This window comes from Ictalurus punctatus, chromosome 29, assembly GCF_001660625.3.
Source record: "Ictalurus punctatus breed USDA103 chromosome 29, Coco_2.0, whole genome shotgun sequence".
Classification (NCBI taxonomy): Eukaryota; Metazoa; Chordata; class Actinopteri; order Siluriformes; family Ictaluridae; genus Ictalurus; species Ictalurus punctatus.
The window spans coordinates 7,166,769-7,177,157 of NC_030444.2; the positions used below are offsets into that span (position 1 = coordinate 7,166,769).

A 10,389-nucleotide genomic window follows, 5' to 3' on the forward strand; every position below is an offset into this window, starting at 1 on the left:
AAATGGACGCAACAGCTTGCCTGGAGCTTGCAAAAAGAAAAATAAACCTAAAGGCTATCTTGTACAGGTCAGAACCCCCCCCCCCTCCCGCCCCCGCTCTTCCATATTTGGACAAACGAACATTTGATCGTCTGTGAAACCGTTGCCTATTAATGAAGTTGATATACTTGAAGAAAAACAAAAGGAAATTTAGCTTTTTCAATCATTTATTCAACAGAAATATCAATAGATGTTACATTCTTCTGTGGAAAAAGTAAGTACACCCTTGGCCTCAGAAGCTATTATTGCCACATTTAGCAGAAATAATGTCTTGTAGGTGTTTTGCATAATTGTCCACCAGGCTTGCTGGAATTTTTGACTGCTCTTCCATGCAATATTCTTTCAGTTGCAAGATGTTTGAGGGTTTTCTTGCATGTACTGCCATTTTAAATCCCCCCACAACAATTCAATTGGATTCAAATCTGGGCTTTGACTAGGCCATTCTATAACCCTCCATTTCTTCTTTTTGAGCCATTCCTTGGTGGATGTGCTAGTGTGCTTAGCAATATTATCTCGTTGAATGATCCACTTATGGTTCTACTCCTACTCTAGGATAGATGGCCTCTCATTATCTTCAAGCACTCTTTGATACGATGCAGAATTCATTGTTTAATCAATGAATTCAAGCTGCCCAGTCCCTAAGGCAGCAATGCAACCCCAAACCATAACATTTCCACCACCATGCTTCACTGTTGGTATGAGGTGCTTCTCCTGAAAAGCTGTCTTTGGTCTGCACCAAACATGTCTGCTGTTACTGTGGCCAAACAACTCTATGTTTGATTTGTCTGTCCAGAGCACATTATACCAAAAGGCCTGGTCTTTGCTGGTCTGCTGGTCTATGCTCTTTGGCAAACTGTAGTCTTGCAAAGGATTTTTCCTGGCACATGTCCCATGCAGGTCAAATTTGTGCAATCTCTTTCTGATTGTAGAAGCATGCACTTTGACACCAACAGTTGCAAAACTTACTAGCAGATCATTATGACATTTTGGGTTCTTGGAGACTTCTTTTTGGATCAGATGGTCTGCTTTTGGGCTTAATTAACTAGGACGGCAAATCCTGGACAAATTGGCAGTCGTGAAATCTGTGCAATTTGTAGATTATTTTCCTTACAGTGGAATGATGTATTTAAAATAATTTAGAGATCTTTTAAAATCCCTTTCCAGACTCGTAGGCATCCACAACGCTTTTTTCTGAAGGCCTTACAGAACTCTGTGGTGCCATGAGGACACCACACAATAGCAAAGGGAACACCAGACACTAGATATGAGAGGGGTATAAATCAGACCTGTTCTACCTGCACTCCCTAAGCAGGTTCTAACCCCTGGCACCCAATTTTAAACACCTGATTCTAATTTTATGGATTTGAAGGGATAAATGTAGGGGTGTACTTACTTTTTCCATATGACTGATCTGTTTTTTTGTTCATTTAAACTGTGAAAATGACTACAAAATTTCATGTCATTTGATAGAGTATCTTCTTTATTAATAGGCACTGTTTCAAAGAGTATCAAATGATTGATTGTCCAAATATGTCAAAAATTGATGTCAAAAAAAATGTCAAAAAAAAAAACAATTTTCAATTGTAATGCAGGCATAGGGACTGTGTACTGGTGTCCAAAAGATGCTGACAGAAACTGGCAAATCTCAGTTGGAAACTGGACATTGGAGCAGCAGATACGTCAATGTTGGTGGCCTGCGGTTCAGGATCAGCAGCAGCACAAGCCAACTGAGTCAACTGCTCCCTATTCAGGGAATCTGAAATATGGGAAAATTTGATTTAATACTTTTTTTCAGTCCCACTCAGAAGACAAATCAAGACCACTTTCACAATAACAAAAATGGCAAAATGCATGCAATGACACCAATATTATGTTTACACACTTATACACTATAAGAATATGATTTCTGTATTTGCTGGTAAACAAATACATCAAACAAACATAAATTACCATTTGTACAAGCATTTGTATTAGTTTTGCACAAATACAAATCAATGTCTATAAACTGAAAATGGGTCTCTCCCATTTTCTCACAGATATGCCATGGAATTCAGTTGCCTTTGCCTTCTACTCTTCCTCTACTATTTTAAATGCACAAATTTTTTTTCTCTGTATTGTGTTTGCAGTATGTTTGAGTTTGTGATAAGCTATGGCATCTAAGTGCTGGATTTTCCCTCAGCTTCTTTCTACGAGCTGATAAATACCTCGAGCAGAGCATCCTTCATTTTCTTCAGCTCATATGTTTTCCTCTGCAGCTTTTTGCTTTTGTACCTACACATACAAAATACACTTTCCCATTTCTATACAGCTAACATTATTTCAAACTAGCTAAATGTAAGTTATGAATGTACCTGCTACAAGTGGAAACATAAACATAAATGAACATAGAAACATAAATTATTGCCATTGGTTCTGCTGGCATGCTACAAAACAGCATGCTAACTTACATATGAAATCTCCCCATTCTTTATTTAGATGCATGGTGAGAAAATAAAGCCAAAACTGTATTTACTGTCTGTGGCATTTTAAGACATGTGGAGGAGACTTAATACATATTAAGACCTTTTAATTTAATGCTTTTTAAAAAATTTAAAGAACCACAGACACTCTGCTATAGATGTTGAATGTAAAAAGAGAGGTGGGTTCTCCAAACAGTAGCAAGGAAGGTAAACATTGGTATAATAATTACCACAATTTCCATGAGCTGGCACTTGGCAATTCCAATTGGAAACATTTCCACAACTATTGTCAGCATGATTAGCATACTAGAGTAGCTTTCTTAACCATCATTAAAAAAAACAAAGAGATGAAGGGAATAAATGGAAAATATTACAAACATGATTCCAGAATGTCTTCCAGGTGAAGTACAGCTATGCTTTCTTCTTGAGCTACACATGTCAGTCCTGCTGCCTGATGAGATGTCTGCCCTCCAGACCTCCTGATCCATCCTGATTCTATACTTCTGCTTGGAGCGTCTTTCACCAAACAATCACTTGCTGCTGGTGAGGATGGCCCTACATGTCTAAACAAAAGTTTGGCTGTGGATGTTCTTACTTGGGTAGCCTAAAGACTGCACAAAAACAGTTTACACTCAATTCCCAATTATTGAACAGTGGATATACAGTATTCACTTTGATATTATATACATACTTAAAGTTCAAACTATAATGAAATCAAAAATGACTCTGATGTTTGTACCAAGTTCCAAATAGAACATACAAAACTCAGTGTCTTAAGCTCAAGATCCAACCAGGGACCCTGGATCTGTGAGAGGACCTGCTGTGCCACTGCACTATCTTTAGTGACTATAAGTACATTAAAGTATGGTGTACCATAATCAACTTTAGTGATTTTTTAAAACGTAATTAAACATAAAACTTTAAACCACTGTCAATCTGTTGGAAATAAAAGAACTGAAAGAAATCTGAAGTAGGCCTTTCAGGAAAATCAGTAAAGAACTATTTAATCACCAACTAGAAAGGAAAACAGATAAGCCACTACTGTGAAATATTTACCTTTATTTTGATTCATATGAAAATTAGGACATGAAATATAGTGTTGAATTAGAATTCTTTACATAAGTTAAAACTTTGTGTGATTAATGTACCAGTGTAAATTGTTAATTATAATAACAAATCAGGTAACCGTTACCAAGGAGGCAGGGGTGTGGCTACTGTCCGCCGGGAAAGGGGAGGAGCCACAGCCACCTGCTCAGAAGTCCAGTGCCATTGCCTGGCGTAGTGGGGTATCACTTCCCTGCAGGCTGAGGACCAAATGACAGTGTGTCTGGGGACCATAGAGTATTTTCTCTCTCTCTGTTTTGCTGTCTCTCCTGCTCACTCCTTCTCTCTCCTCTCTTTCTCCCTTCTTCTTTCCTTTCGCTCCCAGGATGTGGGGCTGGCTGGCTGAAAGACATAGCCGAGAGGGCAGCAACACCCTCCTGAAAGGGTGGGAGGTGTTGTGCATCAGGCTGGGGTCCCGAATCTGGCGGAAGAGAACCGTAATGAGGGGGAGGGAGAAGCCAGGTTGTAAGGATGCACACCTGGCACTGATTTGGCTAATCAGTGGGAGAGAGAGAGAGATAAAGGAGTGGCTGGAAGCACTAGTGAGGGAGAGAGAGAGAGAGAGGTATGTGCGCTTTGTGTTCCGTTTGTGGTTCTGTTATGTTTGAATCCTGTTTATGATTAAAGTTTATGCTTATGTTCAGGTGGCTAAAGTTTGTTACAATTACTAATGGGAAGTAAAGAATTGAGCAGTGGTCCCCAGGCCTAACTCTGTGGTACTCCGGAGGCCCTCTCTAAAATCGGTCAGAACACACCACTGCTTCAGGTACCATTAGAACCTATTCAGGGGAATGCTAACTGAACCAGATGTCTGCCTGAACTGAGACTTGATCCACAGTAATATCTCTCTCTTTCTTTCTCTCTCTCTCTTGCACTCTCTCTGCATAGCTCAATAGATAGGTTGATAATGAGGAGATGGGAACAGCAAGGAGCCTTGCCTGCCACATCCAGAAAGTTAGGGTAGCTGGTCTGAAACAAGGTGTACACTGTGAGTTCCAAGCCTGCTGGAGGATTCTAATTACCTCCGAATAGGCACAGAAATGTTGATAGGGAAAGGATTAAGGCAAGGTTGGTGCTGCTTTGAGTTTAGCCAGGAGATTAGCTCCATATGCCATCAATCAAATCCTGTGAACAACCTAAAATTCACCTTTAACATTTTAAATTTACTTCTTTTTCATTAAAAAAAATGATGTATTAAAATGAATATTGCCAGCACTTAAGTTTTTTAATAGTTCTGTTGATACTGTTTTGTGAAAGTATATTGATGGAATTTTGTTTTTGATGATGGTGATAAGTTTATTTTTTCAGGTGAAACTAAAGAGCTGTTTAGAGGGGATAATATTTCCTTCCATATGTTTAAGTAATGATGCAGAAGAACATTACAAAGAAGCAGGGGGCACAGAGCAAAGAAGCAGAAGCAGGGGGACATCTCACTACACTCAAGCAAGGACAGTGTTCAACAGCTGAATATGCTTTAGAGTTTTGCACATTGGAATCAGATGGAATGGACCTGCTCTCCTTGTCACCTTCTGCCAGGGTCTGAGAGGAGATATTTTCACGGAGTTGGCTTACAGAGACAGAAAGACACTTTCTCATTGGACACTGTCACTAGTTTTAGAGACCATCTAAATAAGCTCTTTAGTGAAAGGAGAATTCAGGCTTTCAGTTCTGTTTCCACCAACATCAATAATGAGATTCTTCAAGCTCCAGATCCCATACAATTTGGTCCTACCAAGCTGGCTATTGAAGAAAGTCAGAACAATATGCGCACTGTGTTGCACAATGTTCAGTTTGATCCATTACCAAAGAGTGTCGACAATCTAGAGAGAACATGCTTAAACGACCATTCTCTAATGTGTTAAGTATACCCTGTGCTATTTCTCCCAAACAATTCTATATACCTGCCATGGTCCTTTATTCACACAATTCCTTCTCCCTCCACTTTCAGCATTCATTGACATCAGGGTGGCCATGAACATAATAGATGTCAGCATCATGTCAGGATTATTGTACAACCCCTTAAGACTCCATTTCCTGTTCAAGCACTGGATGGAAACCCATTAGGAGAGGGGGGACATTACACTGTATTAATTTATTATATAGCATTATTTAATCTATGTCTCACATCTATCCATTGCCATCCACCAAAAACAAAGTTATGGTTGAGTACATAGAAGCACTATAAAACTATATAAACACTATAGAAACACTCCCTGTCCCATATCTGCAACATTTTTCTTCATATACAAAAAGGGAGAAGATTTCTGTCTCTGTATGGATTTTACCATGACCTGGTCCAAATCACTGTTAAATATACACTGATAAGCCATAATATTAAAACCACCTGTCTAATATTGTGCAGGTCCCCCTTGTGTTGCCTAAACAGCTGACCAGCCGAGGCACGTACTCCAAAAGACCGCTGAAGGCGCCCTGTTGTATCTGGCCTTAAGACATTAGCAGTAGATCCTTTAAGTTCTGTAAGATGTGAGGTTGGGCCTCCATGGATAGGACTTGTTTGTTCAGCACATCCCACAGATGCTCAATCAGCTTAAGATAAGAGGAATTTGGAGGCTAAGTAAACACCTTGAACTCTTTGCCATATTCCTCAAACCATTCTTGAACAATTTTTGCTGTATGGCAGGGTGCATTGAACTAACTACTGCCATTAGGGAATACTTTTGCCATAAAGAAGTGGACTTGGTCGGCAACAATGTGTAGGTACATGGCAAAGTAAAATCCATATGAATGCCAGGATCAAAGTTTTCCCAGTAGAACATTGCCCAGATCATCACATTGCCTCTGCTGGCTTGCTTTCTTCCCATAGTGCATCCTGGTGCCATCTCTTCTCCAGGTAAGTGACAGAAATGCATCTGGCCATCCATATGATGGAAAAGAAAACATGATTCATCAGACCAGGCCACCTTCTTCCATTGCTCCATGGTCCAGTTCTGCTGCTCATTTGAACCATTGTAGGCATGTTCTGAGGTAGACAGGGGTCAGCATGGGCACTATGACCAGTCTGCAGCTACGCAGCCCTATACACAGTGAGCTGCAATGCCAATTTTAACTTCATCAGCAATTTGTGCTACAGTAGCTCTTCTGTGGTATCAGAGCAGATAGGCTAGCCTTCATTCCCCACACGCATAGATGAGCCTTGGACGCCCATGACCCTGTCACCGGTTGTCCTTCCTTGGACCACTTTTGGTGTGTACTAACCACTGCATACTGGTAACACCACACAAGACCTGCCTTTTGGAGATGCTCTGACCCAGTTGTCTAGCCATCACAATCTGACCCTTGTCAAAGTCGCTCAGATCCTTATGCTTGTCCAATTTTATAAAAGTGGTAATGCCGTATAGCCTGGTCAGTGCTTTCTTTGCCTTTCAAGCATTTGATAAAGATGTCTTCAGGGACATTCTGGGAATATTCACGATCACCTACATAGACAGCATACCCTGATTCTCTAAGCCAACACACCGTCATGTCAAAAATGTCTTACAGATGTTCCTGCGGAATGACATCTTTGTCAAAGTAAAAAGAAAACACATGTGCTTTGTTAAAGACTTGTCTTGCAAGAATGTCTTGGATTTACAAACTTTGGAAATTGCTCCTAAGGAGGAACTGGACTTGTCAAGGGCCACAATTATTTTATCATGGTGTCAAGGGCAAAAAGGCACTCTCTTAAAAGGTATGTCCTTTACTAGCCACAGATGTGCTAGCAATTAACTAATTATGACAATTAGCCAAACAAAAGCTTTTAAAAGTTATTAAATAATTTTTCAGATACTAAATTAAAGCTGAAATAAATCTGCCTCTACTTGATTGTTTTAAATCACATCACCTCGGATATGAGCAAATTCGATGCCCTAATTGACTTGCCAAAACAAGTGTATGGTAACATGAAATGTGTGGAGTTGTGAAAAACTGAGATTTAATGTCTTAACCTAGTTGGTTATCATTCCCAAGAAAGTGGATAGATCAAATCAAGAAATTGGTCATTTCCTCTGAACATTTTAAAGTTTGTCAGAAAGTCTGTTGGGTCCCCACACTAGATGTCCTTGATCCTGCATCAGAGAATTTCATGCATGCCATTCTGACTGTCCAGACCAGAAAACCTCAGTTACTGTAGCACCTGCAGTGTCTAATGATTGAACTCATGTGGTTGCAGTATACTATACATACTTCACAGTCCAGATTCATAGCATCTGTGATGTGTTACTATGTATTTGTTCATTCATTTTTGACCTCTGCCTGTTTAGTGTTCTCTCATTAAGCCTTGTCTAGTTTAGACCAGTTTTCCAATCACATGACCCACTGTCTGTGTGGTTTATAAGGAAAATTATAAACCTGCACCTGTGTCCATCTGTCTGGCTTCATGACATAATACTTTGTCAGGAACATTCATACCTTTAACCTAACCTTAGCTGAATCAATGCTCTGATGATGCAAAAGAGTTAAATTGAATGATTTACAACAGTTTCATATACTCACATAGGGGATTGTGAACTTGCAGAATATAGTACTGATTATTTATGATGTCTATTTGATCTGTCTTATTGGACACTAACAGGCAACTTCAAAATGTACATGGAACATATTTGGTTTATGCGTGGCTTATCTGTGTTTTTAAGCTGCTGTTGGCTTTGGCCAAATTTTTGTAAGTAGCATTTCAAGTAACTTGTTTGTGCAAGAGGTATTACTCTTAGCCAAGCATTCATAGGACTTGGCCGGTAAATATCACTGGCATTCAGTAAATTTCTTTTAAGTATTGAAGGTAAATCTTTAGGGGATTTGAATTACAGGCAGATTAAGCACAGACCATGTGTTTTTTTTTCTGAAGTCATGGATCAAGAGTGCATGTTGCATTAAACTACAAAGGTTGTCCTGTTGTTTTTGTTTCTTCCATTTCCTCCGTATTGCATACTAGCCTTTCCTTTACCAGTTCTCACTATATAGAGCTGCTTATTTACAGTATTATCTACACTATGTATGTACACACACACACACACACATACATATATATATATATATATATATATATATATATATATATATATATATATATATATATATATATATATATATATATATATATAATCTGATAATACAGTAATTTGAAACATCTATTTGAATATTTTCTCTTTGTAGGTAAAAATCAAGAAGATGACACACTAGTTGACAGTCTAGTTGACCATTCTCACACAAGATAACTAGTAAGTGTTGTGGCTTAATTAAAATACATTTTGTGTAATCTAGTAACAAGTTATATATTTTCATTTGGGGAATAATTACTTTACATTACTTAGCATGTTCACATTTACTCTAGGTACTATAACTAACAGTAACCAACTTAAATGAGCTATTTACTGAGCTGCTAAATGTGATTGGGTGATCACTGTTTTAAGGAATATTGTAATAAATTCTGAAACTCTGGGATGGTAATCAAGGGCAGGATGGTGACTCAGAAGGTAGCATTCATTGTTGCCTCATATTTACAGGTTCCTGGTTTGATCCCAGTTAGAGTTACTACCCGTATGGAGTTTTGCATCTTCCCCCTGTGTCAATGCAGAGTTCTTTGGGAGTGTGTGTGCATTGTGGACAGCACACATGATGGAATGGCATCCCATCCAGTGTGTATTTTTTCCTCATGCTCAGTGTTTCTAAGATAAGCCGTATCCACTATAACAATCATACTAATATTTTTTAAATATATCACTAAATTATAGTCAGTTAGGTCTCTCTATGATGTTATTATGTTTTAATGATTATTATAGTCATGTTGCGGTGGGTATGGTGGCTTAGTGGTTAGCACATTTGGCTTGTGCCTCCAGGGTTGGAGGCTTGATTTCAGCCTTTGGCACATGGTAAGTGAGCTATAATACCTGTCAGGTAATATCCATCTAGTATGGGCCAGAGAAGCCAGGACTGTGCACAGTTGTGCTTAAGTGTTGTCACTATAGGAGGTTGGCTAGTGTGTACTGAGGGAAAGAGCTGGTTTATCATATGAGGCACTTCCTCCATGGTCTAAGAGACTGTCTTGTTCAGTGACTGCTATATGTGCCTCTACTTGTAATTTTTGTGTCTCCAAAAACTGAGGATCAGGTTACAAGACCAATCAGGAAATACTGGAATGTGTCATTGACTTATTGATTGCTAGATGATAGATACAATTAATATAATTGAAAATGTGCTATTTATAGTGCTTTTAAAGGTCTCGCATTTATTCCTTAAGCTTATATTTTTCATCCAAGATAAACTGCATATCGACAAATTATACACTGAGTAGTTACTAGAGTTTTAAAACATATACTATAAATTTAATTTAAACCACAAATGTAACTTTAGTTTGAAAACACCTGACATATAATGAAACACTTTTGCACTGCTTATTTTTTATGCTCCAGGCTAGTTGGCAGTAGGAAACCTTACTGCCTTAGAACACCCCCCCCCCCCCCCCCCCCCCACCCCACCCCACCGGGAAAAAAAAACATCACCTCAGCTCCTCAGAAGGTGGAAAGATTAAAAAAAAAACTTAAAATGTTTCTTAAGGTTATATTTATGTGCACAAGAGACCATGTCTTTGGCCGACATGGTTTATGCCATGAACTCATCTCCCAGTCCTTGAAGCCCTCTCAGGTCTTGAAGTGGCTGTGGAATTGTGGGGTCAAAAATTCTATACCCCACTTAGAAATGGATAGGATACAGGTAAGTAGGGAGATGGAGTGACACTAGGAGATAAGTGAAGGTGGGAGTGAAGGACGAAGCATAAAATGGAGTAAATATGTGA

General features: G+C 39.0%; 1 long non-coding RNA gene across 1 annotated transcript; it reads left to right on the plus strand.

The window, feature by feature from the left end:
• Positions 1-3,949: 3,949 nt before the first annotated feature.
• LOC108260883 (uncharacterized) lies at positions 3,950-6,040 on the plus strand. Its single transcript, XR_006981443.2, has 3 exons — positions 3,950-4,368; positions 4,491-4,670; positions 4,911-6,040. It is a non-coding gene; the product is annotated as an uncharacterized LOC108260883 (long non-coding RNA).
• The last annotated feature ends 4,349 nt before the right edge of the window (positions 6,041-10,389 follow it).